Source organism: Pogonomyrmex barbatus, unplaced genomic scaffold, assembly GCF_055798465.1.
Source record: "Pogonomyrmex barbatus isolate J1 unplaced genomic scaffold, ASM5579846v1 scaffold1, whole genome shotgun sequence".
NCBI lineage: Eukaryota > Metazoa > Arthropoda > Insecta > Hymenoptera > Formicidae > Pogonomyrmex > Pogonomyrmex barbatus.
This window is the reverse complement of record NW_028297098.1, coordinates 22,625,267-22,640,862: the sequence shown is the minus strand read 5'-3', so window position 1 is coordinate 22,640,862 and position 15,596 is coordinate 22,625,267. Positions and strand designations below refer to the sequence as shown.

The 15,596-nt window shown below is 33.6% G+C and overlaps 1 protein-coding gene across 2 annotated transcripts in view; it reads left to right on the top strand.

Annotated features, from left to right (window-relative positions):
• Positions 1-9,839: 9,839 nt before the first annotated feature.
• LOC105431954 (uncharacterized) overlaps positions 9,840-15,596 on the top strand; it is a 94,346-nt gene continuing 88,589 nt past the window's right edge. The window contains exon 1 of one of the 2 annotated variants that reach the window (XM_089077516.1): positions 9,840-10,273. The gene's annotated coding sequence lies outside the window, so the exon portion shown is untranslated. The remainder of the gene's footprint in view (positions 10,274-15,596) is intronic. The other variant, XM_011646490.2, reaches the window with a different exon arrangement.

Below are 15,596 nucleotides of genomic sequence, written 5' to 3'. Positions count from 1 at the left end.
GGTTAAAATGCAAATTTTCTTACTTCGCGAAGTTTTCTATAGTCGGAACCATCGAATTGGCACCGAAGGGACTTCGATATAGGAAGAAAGAAAGAGAGATCGAGAACCAAGTATGGTGGGGGGAGAAGGGGGGACAAATCCCAAGAAAGAGAAGGAAAGATATCGAATGAGGAAAGACGAAAAGAACGGCAGCGTGAGATTTCTTTCGATTTAATTAGGGATGACTGCAGGAAAGAGGGAGAAAGTCGCGTGATTCGCGGCCGGGTGACGCGTGTGTGTCACGGCAATATGGCGCGCTCTCGCCATCCGCGGAAATTCTTAATTAAATTCTCGCCGCTTCCTGGGGCCAGACCAGAGCGAGGAGGCCGCGCTGGAACTCTATCGGAGTTTTTTTCATCCGTGTCGGTCCTGCGGGTCGAGCAGAGACCGGCGAGTCAATCCTCCCTCCATTCTGCCCCCTTTCCTAGCCGCACTTGGCAACTTCAGATTGCGTTTGCTCCTCTCGAGGAGAAGTCTTTTCACCGCAAAGTGAGCTTTATTCTAATCTGCCGCCGTCGCGCGAGCGAAATAATTAAGCTCGACCATAGGCGTTGGTCCTGGATATATCTCGATCTCTCTATTCCTTTTTTCCCTTCTTGTTTTATTTAGAGTCGGCGCCGGCTCGTTTCCTCGAAATGTAACTCGTCCCGCCAGTTTTACGCCAGGAATTTGCTTAACTCTCTATTGCTTCGCGTTGTTTTGAGACAAGCAGTCTAATAAATATGAAAAAGCGCAGGAGAATACATAAAGAAAGTACGAAGAAGACATACATTTCTTGATGAATTTGAAATTGATTTAGAAGCAAGAGGATAAACTTTGATTTAATTAGAAGTCAATTATTAATTTAAATTAAAATGGCACATGGTTACAGCAAATTTACAAAAGTAGACTTTAATCTTATCAGTTTTTATATTTTAATGTTTGCAAATATGATTAAAGAGCAATAAAGAGACAAATTTGTCCATTCAAACTTAGTGATTATGATTATTCATTTTTAAGCGACATTCTAGGATTACAAATCGTTATAGTATACAATACAGCAAATGTCTTCGTTACATTTTCGACTGACGTATTCGTGTTTCCGCGTTGCCGGGAATCAAATAAAACTTCGAAATATCCCGCTCGTGATATCATCTCGTATGCATATATCTATATATCATCGTAGTTGACTGCTGAGCTTTGGCAAGGCTCAGCCATTGGAAACGGTGGCTGCCTCCTGGCAAAACCAGCAGTTTCGATGTAAAACGCCCGATTACACGAAAAATTGCCATGTTTCCCAAAACATTTCACTAAGATACTGAATATTGCGACAGAGAACTTGAGCGATTAATTGTCCATCAATTTGCGATAATTTTGTATTAATTTATTAATGAAATATAATTAAAATGTTGGCATTATGTTTTATTTTTATTCTGTGAAAATTTGTGTAACTTAATGATAGATATAGGGGATAAATTAACGTTTAAATTTTAAATTAATATTTTCAAAAATTTTATATTAGTATACAAAATAACGTTTTTCATATATTATGCATATGAATTTATGCATATTAAATATATTATATATATTATACATATATGAATATTTTTAATTCACAATTTTCTCAAAAATCTAATGTATTTTATATATAACTTTATTAGATATGACATTTCTTACGTGCATATTGACTTTAATCTTTATTTTCTCAAAGAATTTACAAATAATTTTGCTTGGAATAATAGTTCCATTTATTTCCTCAAAGAATTTAACATGTTTTACATATAATTTTGCTTGGAATAATATTTTTTGTTTGCGAACGCTATGTCAGATTATCAAAGAATTTAGCACGATAAAATGTACTGATTTCTTATAAAAATATTGAGAAATGTTCATAGTGAAATAATTTTTTTTTATCTCAAATACGCAATATGAAATAATTCACTCATCAATCGTTACTTACTTGTTCATCGTTATCGTTAGTCGTTATCACTGTTGTCTAATGGCCATAATTTCTATGAAATATCTTTACATCCAAGTAAATTTTTTAATTACTATTTATATTTAAATTATATATATATATATATATATATATATATATATATATATATTGTTCACGATTTTTATACAAACTTAACTTCCTGTTTTCTTTATTTTTATTAAATACAAGAATTTAAGGAATAATTCCATCCAATAATTATGATTATAAAATTAAATAATTATAAAACAAAGAAATAAAATTATTATTATAACTTTTAATGTCGAACATGAAGTGAAAATACTAAATTAGAAAAATGATCGAATCAATTCATAAATTGTTTTACTGAGCAGTCGGCTGCATTCAAATTGTCTCCTGCCTTTGAAGCTGCATCTATGACGCATCATCATACATCAGTCATAGAAAACGCACGTTTATTGATTACAATTTCACAAATAGATCGATCGGAAAATCGCGCGTTCGGCACTCCCGCCATTTATACTGTTACTGAATAACGCAACTATCACAATTGCGCGTGCGAGCGCAATATAATTCGGCACTCCCCGATATAATATATTTACACACCGGATTCAGCGTTCGGCGATTATAAAATGGCTGGATAAAAAATATCAATGCGAAATCCGAAAATGCATTAAAACTATCGGCGATTACGAAACGACACCGCGCAAACAATGAACTTGTCATAATCGCGCGACACGTTACTCGGCAAAATGCAATTGCACATTTTTATCGAATAAAAGAGGCGTGATGAGCAATACGATTTGCAACGATCGCCATGACGATTACAATATAGCGTCTACAACATACCAACGATGCAAGAATTGATAGGTGCACTCGTATCAATATTCATTCCAAACTGATTGTTCGATTCACGCAGATTGGCGGAATATACAGAGTGTTATCGCAGTGTTTTCTTTTAAGGATATATTCTTAAGATAATTTAGAATCAAAATACTCCTACTAAAAAAAAATGTCGATTATAACATTTTTCAAATTATAATCGATCAATGGTATACGAAGAGAACAGTTTTGCTATCGCTTCGAAACATACAAAGGACAACAAACTAATAGCAGAAATGACAATTTCGATATTTTTTTCTGATTTCAAGAAGAAACCTCTGGCAACAGATTTTATTTACATAAAGTATACTAAGATATTAAATATACGTCGCTGAACAAAGCGAATTATTAACATTTCCATTTCTACTCATTTTTTTCTAGAAAACCGATCTCCGAGAGAACACTAAATTGACAACTATAATCATGATACGCTCAAAGCGAATAACAATAATTATGCAATAATACTGCAATAATTATGAAATGTATATGTACATATATAGATATTAAGTTCGGCACTCTCAACATGTAATATCTACTATATTCATCCTTCGGACAACGGGAAGTGCAAGAATGTTGACATGTCCTATAATCAAGTTAACAAGACAAATTCGGCAAATGTAAAATTCAAAAAATTCAAAGTAACTTTGCAAAGATATAGAATATATTGTAAACTATATATAGAATTTTTGCTGCTGATATATGGTTTTAGAATAAAACATCTTTTTGAAAATAATTGGTTATGTTTCTAAATAAATATCGTCAAAACAATGAAGAATATGAAAAAATATTTTGAATGAAAATTTCAAATTTAAAAAGTGATTTTATAAACAACAACATGATTAGATTTTTCCGAAATAATAAATTTTTCAAAATATCCCCACCATTTACCATTTATCTTTAAACTAAAAAATGTATTTGATGTACAAAATATTATGTAAAAAATATTTTCTGTAACTAAATAATTCGGTGTGAAATAAACTTTAATTTAGTTGTAAAAAATATTTTTCAGTTCAAAAATAAATGCTAAGTGGTAGAAGTATTTTGAAAAATTTAACATTTTGGAAAATCTAATCCATTGTAAAGTAATCATGAAACTTTTATTCAAAACACTTTTTCATATTCTCCATTGACTTGACGATATTCTCCATTGTTTTGGCGATATTCGCTTACAATAAGAAATAACTAATTATTATTCGATAGAAGCTTTGGCACTTCCCATTGCATAGTTTTGTAAAAATAAGTGCAAAATCATTTTATGATGCGGCGAGTGAGAAGTACAATATAGTAAAGATCAAGGAAGAGAAAGAGTAAGGATACGTTATTCATCAATGAATGACATGCAACTATGACTGTAATCGCGATGTTATTGTAGTCAATACAATTCGGCGCCTCATTCCGCGGCTCGGTGCTTAAAGGATAGTATTCCGTGATTGCACGTCACATTAACGTTATCGGGCGTAATTACCTATCGACCTCGATTACACCACTGTCCGTTTAATCGCCGCCAGTCGAAAGCGTTGGAAAAATTGTCGATTGAATCTGTCGCAGTAGCGTACGCGAATACCGAACTGAATGCAGCAACTATTCACATGTTTTGAAAAAAAAAAAAAAGAAAAAAACGAGAATGAAATAAAATGTGACGAAAATAAAATCGTACATTTGTTACCGGGATTAAATTAAATTTTATGTTAAAGTGTTTTATGTTAAAGTGTCGAGCGCCATTACTTCTCAAGCCGTTTTATTAAATGTCTAACTTCGATGATTTGCGATATTACAGATGCGGACAGATACTTGACAGACGTATACTTATGAAACTGTGTCAATTCGTGCGTCTTTGTCACCGTAAAATACAAACATTTTCATGTGTTTACACTATCAACATCTCGATTTAATCTCGAGCAAAAACTATAACTATTACACTGTATCATTTAAAAATGTCGGGCGGACAGTCACGTGATCGATGTAACATTCGTTATTGAGCAATGTAGCCCCGTTATTTTGCGCCGTAATCGAGAATCGGAGCGAAAACACTGGCTACGTTCCTTTCTCCTCGCGGAGAAATCTTGTGCGTAAAATAATCGTATAAAATAACCAATAAGATCATTGCGCGTTATCTCGTACCAAAGTATTATTATGTGTTATTTTTTCAAATTTCATTGTTTAATCGTGCCGTGCATTTAGAAAGTAGATTAAAGTTATAATGAGTTGCGTTTGCATTTATTCTCATAATTTATTCTCATATTTAAAACTGATCTAAGTATAAATTTAAGAAGTCATATAGATATAAATTAATCACAGAATCTTATTAATATCTTAAAATATTAATTAAAATGATTTTGAAATAAGGATGAATTATGAATATTGACTTCATAGGATCGCGCAATCGAGTCACATATTGGCATCTTTTTCGTATTTTAAAAGAAAGAAGCGGATAATAACTATTACTATACAGCAAAAATTAATGACGGAAACGCGTTGACAAGAGAAAGAATATGAGATGCTAGAATTATCTAATAAATCCGTACAGCAACGATTTTACTACAAAACAACAAAACTGATTATAACAGATATCTGTTATGATCAATTAGAGATAGCTTTATTGTTAGAAAAGTAGTAAGTATTAAAATCATTGATACATCGATTTATCAAGTACTTCTGTCTCGTATTCTTCCTCTTGCCAACGCATTTCCGGACAGCTTCACCTTAATAGTATCGCTGTAGCATTCTAATAAATAATATCAAAATAAATATTGGAGTGCCAGATTAACATGAATGTCAATATTTTATAGAGATTACGTTATATCGAGATTAATCATGTATTTCAACTGATAAATATATTGTCGCTTCTCGATAAATGTTATAGTCGATGTAAATAGCTGTACAAGCTCCAAAAAATGTCTTATAGAAGCAATTTTCAAAACGTCAAAAAGTCTGAAAGATATCTGAAAGACGTTTTTTGGTAGTCATAAAGATAATTCTTTCATTTCTAAAATTTAATATTTAAGATGTCTTTTAGACTTTCATGTCGTCTAGGATCGATGTTGGTCATTCAGACGTGCGGATGTCGTGTTGTGTGAATCGCATCGAGAACGATGACGCACGTCGCCGCCGGGTGCGCATCTCGTGTTGTACAACCGCATAAGCGCGTGTCTTCGAGGTGCCTCGAAGTGCTGGGTCGTGTGTCAGGCGATTGTAAGAGGTTCTGTGCACAATGGAGGAAATATTAGAGATACAGGAATAAATATTAATAATATTAGAAATAAAAATTCGAAATAAATTTCGGAATATAGTTATATCTTATATCTATTTTGTGCCTACATTATGCCTTACGTTTAACATTTCTTTTTTCTAGATTTAAAATTTAATATTTATTCTTGCGTTCCTAATATTTCCTCCATTGTGGCACAGGATCTCATCAATTATCTCACAATCGCACGACACATTATCCGATTCCGAAACACGCACAATGTATACAAATAAGTATAAAATATGACTACGTCTTATACTTACTTGTGTATTACGTTGATTCTTTAGAATCTAGACACGAATGAACGAGAATAAAGAATAAGCAATTAAATATAAAGAAATAGGAACAGAAAATTATTTTCTATCAATAAAAGAACATCTTGCTATTCTTTGATTGTGTATTGACGCATGCTTTCCTATATGTTGAGAAATGTAATTCTCTATTTCTAATTGATATGTCTCTTTCTTTTTTATGTTCCATTTTTTTATGTTCCTTATTTCTTTCATTGTGCCTAGGCCCGTTACAGTTTCGCTGTTCGCGCATGCGAGTTACTCGGTAAATAAAAACTGCCGAGAAAATCGTCGTGCGATCGTCCGGACTAAGATGACGCTGACGAATTTCGCATTTTGCATTCGGCATCTTTGAATGTATGGGTGGCAGAATCAGTTCCTGCTCCGTTACTGCTGAAATATTGTTGAACAAGGAAAAAGGAAGAAAATGCGCCGGAGTAAGATAACACGAAGCGAAGTATTTATCGGTTAACTTATCGTCTCGGCGAGGAGGGAGAGGGACATCATCGGGGGCTTGCGCAAACATTTCTCGGGGGCACGCGAATGAACATCGGGATATCTAAACACGATGAGTGGAATTATGCGCAAACATCTCGTGCGGCAAACGGCGAGTACAACGTCTAAGTGTTCAAGGGGGAAAGAGTTAACGCTCTCGCGAAAGTATCAATATGCATAAGGGCCCGATGCTGTCTCGAGTCACCCTCCGAGTAGATAGACGTAACGAGTCATGAATTATGAATTTTGTTCGATGGGGAAACGATGTGTTTTCTCTATTTCCTCATGACGATCTTGCCGATGAGAGGACGAAGGCGAACCTTGGTATCGAAGACTCGATGAATATTTGATCGCGATTATTGCTGCATAAATATTTCCTTATGACAAACACAATTAAAAACTTCGAATCAGAGCCCTTCGGGTCTGGTCCTGGAAGGACCTAATCATGGACTGTTTTAACTCTTCTGTCATTCGGATGCTTACTATAGAAGATAACGCAATAACAAAGTAACAGACAAGATAAGAATGGTATCGCGTTGTAAAAATGTACGGTAGAAAAGTTAACTGATATTCCCTCCAATCTTTCGAATGACTGTTACTCCCGATACTTGAGATGTCATTAACATCCACAACGTAAATATACCTTAATGCACCGTAACGATAATATCATACTCGGGTTTTAACATTTTATGCGCTTTAATTGGTAACGAATGCGTTCTAGCGACGAGTGCGTCGTAACATTTTTAAACTCGATCGCGATGCGGAATATTTCCATGAAAATTTCCACTAACACATTTCCTCCTGGTCTCTGGACATAAAAACAGGGCAAATGTTTAAGAACAAATATGGCAGTAAAATTAAATACAGTGAAAACAAAAATTACGAATCATTGAACTCTATAGAATGTTTTAATATTGATCTTCTCAATTTTTTAAATCGCAATATTTTCCAATCTTATTTTTCATAAATTTCTAATATTCCATTTATTACAATTGATACTTTTAGTTAATATTATATTGTCCACATACATTTATTTTTGATTAACTAATGCATATATTCTCTTTTACTTTTTTTTCTCTTTCTCTCTCTGTTTCTGTCTCATAGCTAATAACTTAATAATATATAAAATTTATTTATATACAATATATAAATACATAAGATTCAGTTTCGAGTTATATTTTTTCTCAATATTCGCTTTTCTATTTCTATTAATATTTTCAATTGTTTTATCATTTATTAAATTCATATAGCTATCGCCTGTTGCCATTTATTGGTGTACAATTATATTTTTTGATATCTACTCTACCGATAAATTCTTACTTATCATATCAACTGTCAATAAAAGAAAAATTTTTTCTACATCAATCTAAATGTGAACAAACTTTGAAAAATATTAAATTTTAAGAACATAAATAGCTAACATAATATTACTAGAGAGAAACCTCAGAACGGCTATCCCAGACTTTTTCATGGGACTATTGAATCCTCTTGTACACTAACGCCTCGAGTTTAATATTAGCAGAGAGAAGCCTGAGAGTGATCATGGACGCGTTTTAGCTGTACCCTTATTCGCGTAGGTAATGTGCACGTTTTTGTGGTTAATTAGATGTTTAATTATATATTAAGCATACTCTCGACCATGAATTGTTAAAGTAGTACGGACATGCACCAGTACGCGATTTTATCGGCAGTGTCGAGAAATGAAGTGGTTATCTAATTTCACATACTAATATCAGAGAGAAGCCTGATACCCTGAGAGTGGTCATGGACGCGTTTTAGTTGTACCCTTATTCACGTAGGTAACATGCACGTTTTTATGGTTCTCTTCCGTGCTAGACGCAAGAGTAATAAAGATAGGCAGTCGTGTCCATATCGCCTCTCTTTATCACTCTTGCGTTTAGTACGGAAGAGAACCACAAAAACGTGCATGTTACCTACGCGAAAAGCTAAAACGCGTCCATGATCACTCTTAGGCTTCTCTCTGATATTAGTAGTGAAATTAGATAACTACTTTCATTTCTCGACACTACCGATAAAATCGCATATTGGTGCATGTCCGTACTACTTTAACAATTCATGGATTGAGAGTATGCTTATATAATTAAACATCTAATTACACTAAACTACATTAAAATCTATCTCGTTTTCGAGGTAGAACTTTCGCAAATTTTAAATATATATTCCATTTTAAGTGCAACGAGTGTACACTAAGTTTAGTTACAAAAGATAGATCTTAAGGGGATGTTGAACTTATCTATATTACCGACAGAATCTTTTGTGTCTGTTTAATTTTGTATTAATTTTATAAATTTGGAAATTCTTTTTCACAATTAAAATTTATGAATACACATCTCTCATATCAACTTCGTAACTTCAAAAACGAAAAAAATTGTTTTAATTTAGATTTTTTTTTATTATTCGTTACTCTAATATGGCATCCAGAGCTGTCAAATCGCGTTAACATTTGTTTTCTATAAATATTTTACGGCTTGTACCTATAAAATTAATATTGCTAAACTAGAAAATTACATGAAGAAACAATATTAAATTCATAGAATTAGGTTTAGATATCTGATGTACAAATATAAAAAGGTGACACGAATATTTATTTATATATGTGTAAAAATGTCTAATAAGTGTATGTATACATAAATGTATCTATGTATGTTTAAACAATGTATGTGTACAAATGTGCATGTAAACGCTTTGTCGGAGTTCTTTCGTCTCTTCAACAGCGCCTTAAATATTATCGTATTACGTGACATTAGCAAAATCGGATTGTATCGATACAAGAATACTATGTTATCAGCTCTCGCTATTAGTTTCATTTTCGAATCAATGTCAGAGAACGCTCAACGCCGCGCCCTCGGCTTCGGTAGGGTTGCGAAGCGCAGGAGCACGAACGTCGTTCTCCGGGTTGCGAAGCGCAGGAGCATGAACGTCGTTCTCCGGGTTGCCGTCCGGCAGGAGTTCAGTCGGTGCCGGTCGGTCCCGAGAACCGTTTACATCTTGCGGGACGCAGTATCTAACATGGCAAGAAACATGTACATTTGATAGGGTGGTTCATTCGACAAAAGAGAAAGTCGAATCGGTTTTAGCGCAGCGCACGATAATGAGCGAGTGAAAACAGAAAGATAAAAGAGAGAGAATAGGAGAAAGAGAAAGAGAGAAAAAGCGAAAGGGTCGTGATGAACAGATAGATACCGGTGCAACATTATCAATCGCGCATCTTCCAAACGGGAAGAAAGAGTACTACCCTTTTTTCGCACGCATAATCGTCGAGAGGAAGAGTGGCAGATCGAAAGTGGCGGACTACTAGTCGTGCTGTGACGGAAGTTAGGCGCTCTCGACGGTGATGCCCGTGACGAGTTGCAACGCGGGATAAAGGTGAGCGATTAATGTTAACTCCCCTGTTGTTGTCCACCGGGGGATTGGGTACAGCCATGAACTTAGAAGGAATCTCGATTTCGTAGAAATTTAGTTAGTTCCCGTGCGTTGCCGAAGAAATGGGAAATTTGTCGGTCGCACTCGTGTCGTTCTGGTGTCGAAGGATTTATTTTGCGAAATTAGAAATGTAGCGAGATTTTCGTTCTGAGGCGGAAAACAAGTATAAAATAGACAGAAAGAAAATTGCGCTTAATGTTTAAATTTTATTAGTGTTAATTGTAAAACAATTTTTTTTTGTTTGAATGATAGTAGCAGTTCTCTCTAAGATATTTTTTTATAGCCAAGATCAGCGCAAAGCGCTTTACAATATACGTTGAAATATTGGCAAATGTGAAATTTAGAGAAAATTTTATACTAGTTAATATATTGTGACTAATTTTAAAATAGTTGTTCTATCTAGACAAATACGTAAAATAAATTAAGTTGATTAGATGATAAGAACGTAACAAAGAGTGAAAGAAATCGTAGTGTCTATTATGTTGAAACGATTGTTAAAACAGAGAAAGATATCATGCCAAATCTATGTGTTTCGAGTAAGGAATTAATAAAGAAGATGAAAGAATAAAAGTTTCAAGTATTGGTGAAAGGTTGTCCTTAGTTGATTTTAACTTTCAATATGAATGGAGGAATGAGAAACGAAAGGAATACTTTTCCCGATAAGCTCGAGGCACAGTGAATTATTACAAACTGAAACAAATTGAAAACAAATTGAAAACGTTGTAGTTGTGACTTTTATCTTACGATTCATTAAAACGAATGAAATTTTTGTTCGGATTGATAATATTAAGATTTCTAAAAATAAATACAAGCAATTATGTACTTCTGTATTGTATGTAAAATGATATTATAATAAAAGTTGAAAGAAGATGATTAATTGATTACTCTTGTATGATTAATCGACATTCATTCATTAAACTTGAAAAAAAATGAAGCTGCATATAACTCAAATATTCTTGTAAATAAAACATGCATGTACGCACATTGATGAAATATATCACTCTGATTCTCTCTCTATAGACAATCGAAATAATATAATATAGTTATAATTATATATTTTTATATATAACTTATGCAGAAAAATTTTGAATAACTTATAAATTTTAATTCAGATTAATTACGATTTTCTGTGACGTGTTTAAGTCATTGATATGTGAAGTATAAAAATGAAATTTATTGCGTGAAATTTATTGCAAAAGAAACAGAAATTGCGTATACTTATATATTTTAGAACATATATACGTTTGATGACAGGTTATTCGCTTTCAGATGGGATAATTCTACTGCATTTCATAATTTTATATGAAAGAATATAATGTATGTGTGAAACATGAGACAGCGATATGTGTTTTGCATAAGAATAGACGATATTACGCAAGATCTTTTATTACGAACTTGCCGAAATGACAATATCGAATTCTTAAGAATTCTGTCTACAACTTCTACGTTTAACTCGATCCTTCCGTGATTTTACATATTGAAGATATTCGCGTTAGTGCCCGGGGAAGGAAGAGGTTGAAAAGGATCAGCATAAATTTCACGATTTATTGGCTCTCACAAGATGGCTAGTATATTATCAAATTCGACTTGGCAACGCATTTAGGGTTTTGCCCACTTGATTTATCACGAACATTAAATCTATTGGACGACCCGTTATCCTATGAATGTGCAAGATTCTTAATACTCTTACGAAAGTAATTTAGGAAAATCCAATTAATTTTCCAATAGCAAAATATCGACATCTGTCTTTCGTTCGACGGACAGTGTTAATTTCTCGTTATCGATAATAACCGTCTTCCCCTTGCAACAATCATGTCATCAATATATAATTTTAATTTGAAGGGTAAATTTATTAAAGAAAAGCATGTACACACACACACACACACACACACACACACACACACACACACACACACACACACACACACACGCACGCACGCACACGCGCACGCGCACGCGCCGCGCACACCACACACACACACACACACACACACACACACACACACACACACACACACACACACACACACACACATACACACATTGCTTTATATCTTTATATTACTGTTGTATAATAATTTTTATAAGAACCGCTGTATTGTATATATTTTAATATTGTTTCTTTTATAAAGGAAAGTGCTTTAAGAAAAAGATATAATAAACAAAAAAATCATAGACCAATATAAATCAATAATCCCAGTCAGTAACCCCAAAGCACTATGAATGTTACTTTTCTTCAATTCTCCGGTGTTTGCCCTTCGATCGCTCCACTTCCGGAATTTGTCTCTTCAATTCTAGCTGGCAACCATAACGTAAATTAGACCAACTAGTCGGTCGATCGCGCCAAAAGTTCCGCGCCGCCGAGAGGAAATTGTCGGATTCAGCCGGAAATTGCGAAATTTTCCGATAGCAGCGATCTCCAGACTCGGTCGCGGTCGTTTCTTGTGCGATGTTCCTACCTTGCCTTTTCTACGACGTACGCATCGTATGCTATCCCTCGTTTTGTAGAGAGGATTTCATCTCGCGATTACGTTTCGCTCCTGGAACGATTTAATGAAGACCCCGTTGATACCTTTCATAGAAGTATCGAATCTTCAAAAACCTTCAAAGACCAGTCTCCGATCCCTTATCAGCGCCCGACGGATGCACCAGCGAAATCATGGCGGGCAGGATTGGAAAATCCTCTTCGCGGAGATAAGTCGAAAAGGAAGGAGAACTTTCTCGAGTCGCGTTTGCTCGCACATGACGCGATATATAAGGCATACAGCTCGTTTTTGATAAGTATGCCGAGGTCAAGATATTTTTATAATGCATTCGAAGGCAAGGATTTGAGTTGGGAATTTTTTTTATGCTTTCTAGTTATTAATGAAAAATTTGCAACATCATTCTGATAAATAAATTAATATTTCAATATTTTCGAATGAATACGTAATTTGTTGCAAAAATTCAAAAAGTCGCACGCGGGTAATTATTCAATATGACTTTTTTTTTAATAATAGTTAATGTATTCAGAATTAATTTACTTAGAAAAATACAAAACAGTAAAACTGTTAAATTTAAATTTGATTTAATGTTTATTGTCTTCTTCGCGATAGCTAATGCAATTGTTTATTCCTCTAAAGAAGTTAAACGTTGCTATTACTGCGAACAAAAGATATGTTCATATATATATATATATATATATATATATATAAATGAAATCATAAGTTAAACAAATCGTCTGCATACTTTTTTTATTAGATATTTTGAGATCGTTGAATCTGTCTCATGTATGGCATTAGATTTCTTATTTGTTTACTCGTCGAAAAGATCAATATTTCAAATAAAAGTCCTCGGTACATTTTTTATCGTGTATGTAATATAGGCATATGTGTGTGTGTGTGTGTGTGTGTGTGTGTGTGTGTGTGTGTGTGTGTGTGTGTGTGTGTGTGTTAAAAGAAAGTACATTTAGATTTATAAGAAATATAAAAAAAATACAAATTAGCAAGAAACAGTTTACCAGAGATAAAATATTATGAAAAATGTGGATATATACAGGATGTTCCGCGAGACTTCTGCTACTTCTCGTAAAAAAGTAGATAGGAATCGAGACGAATATAAAAGTCCTATATTATTTTGTGATATTCGCAATAATAATCGAGATATTAATTATTAAAAATCCGTATTAGCTCGGCTCACTGCAAATGCAAGCGCGCGGTAAGATACTCCCGCTCGATCATTGTTGATAGATGCGTGAGGCATTGTTTACTTCAAGCGGCTGTTTACCTCGTGCGTAGCTATTGCCGCTAATTTGCCGGGCTAATACGGTAATTTTTAATAATTAATATTTCGATTATTATTGTGAATATCACAAAATCGTATGGGATTTTTATGTTCATCCCGGTCCCATCGATACGAGCGGTGGCAGAAGTCTCGCGGGACACATTTCAGAGAAATATATTTTTTTTATTTTTAAGAAAGTCGCTTAAATTTTATTTTTAACAAACTCTGCGTGCTTTAATTATATGAAAAAAAGGAAATTATTTAACACAACTTTAGTTCTTAGTTCTTGTTGTCTCACATGTAATAAATTAATAAACTTTTAAAAATTAAGATTTGAAATACATATTTCTATATTAGCATATAAAGTGTGTATTACTGAAAACCAGTAGAATATTTTGCGCAAAATATATTATAAATATATTATATTTCGAAAAAAGCATTCCAGATTTTATGCAAGCACCGCATTTTGTACCGCATTGATTAAAAAATAATGTTCTTTTGCTTTCTCTTGGATAATAGAAATATTATAAATTATTAGAAAGGACTCTATTTGAATTCTACGCAACGTCATGATTATTCATTTACATTTAATGCAGTCAGCTATATTTCAGACTCGACGTTCAATGCAACTTGTTAGGAGCGAGAGTGGAGAATACGATGATAGTGTTCCAATAAGTTTTCAACGCGAAATTGAAATCCTGCGAGCTGCGAGCGTAAACTCGTTACTTATTCGTCCGGAAGCGCTGTAAAAGCGTTGCGAAACTCTCGGTCGGAATAGCATGGCGCGCTATATCCTCGATCGTTTAATCTGCAAGCGTGTTGAGCCCTATCGTGCTCGTTTCCCTCGTAGCTCGAAACTTAGAATCGCCGCATCGATGTCACTTACATTTATCCTTTAATTTACGTTCTGGTGTCGTGTTCGTTTACCGAAATCGTGTTCGTTTACGGAGAAGCAAACAGAATCATCGTGGTTTGTTTAACTCTGATTTTACCATGTATTTCTTTTTCGAGCTTTCAATATTACTTTTAGTATGTTTTTCTAAATTTTAAAAATATATCTTTGTTTTAAAATTTTTGTATATCTTACATTTATATTTTGTGCAATTCGAGAAGAAAATACGCGATAAGATCATACATATTTTTCAGAGAATAATTCAGTGTTATGTGTTTTAAAATTTTAATATATTATAATTTTACAATTTAATATTTTCAAAATCCCGCAGGATGAAATATATGATCCAATTAAAAACAAAAATTAATTTCTGTAATATATTTTGTATAATATTATTGAAAAAAATATTTTTGTATTAATAATAGAAAAAAATAAGAGACTATGCTAACAAAATATTTGATCATCACTAAGTTTGTAAACATGATTGGTTTATTGCAGAAAGATAGGAAAATTGTAAGTACGTAGTATCAAGCAAAATTCTCGTTTCATAGTTGATCTTCTTGATCTCTTGTTCACGAAGTTATGGATCGCGTTGTAGGATAGAGAAAGAAA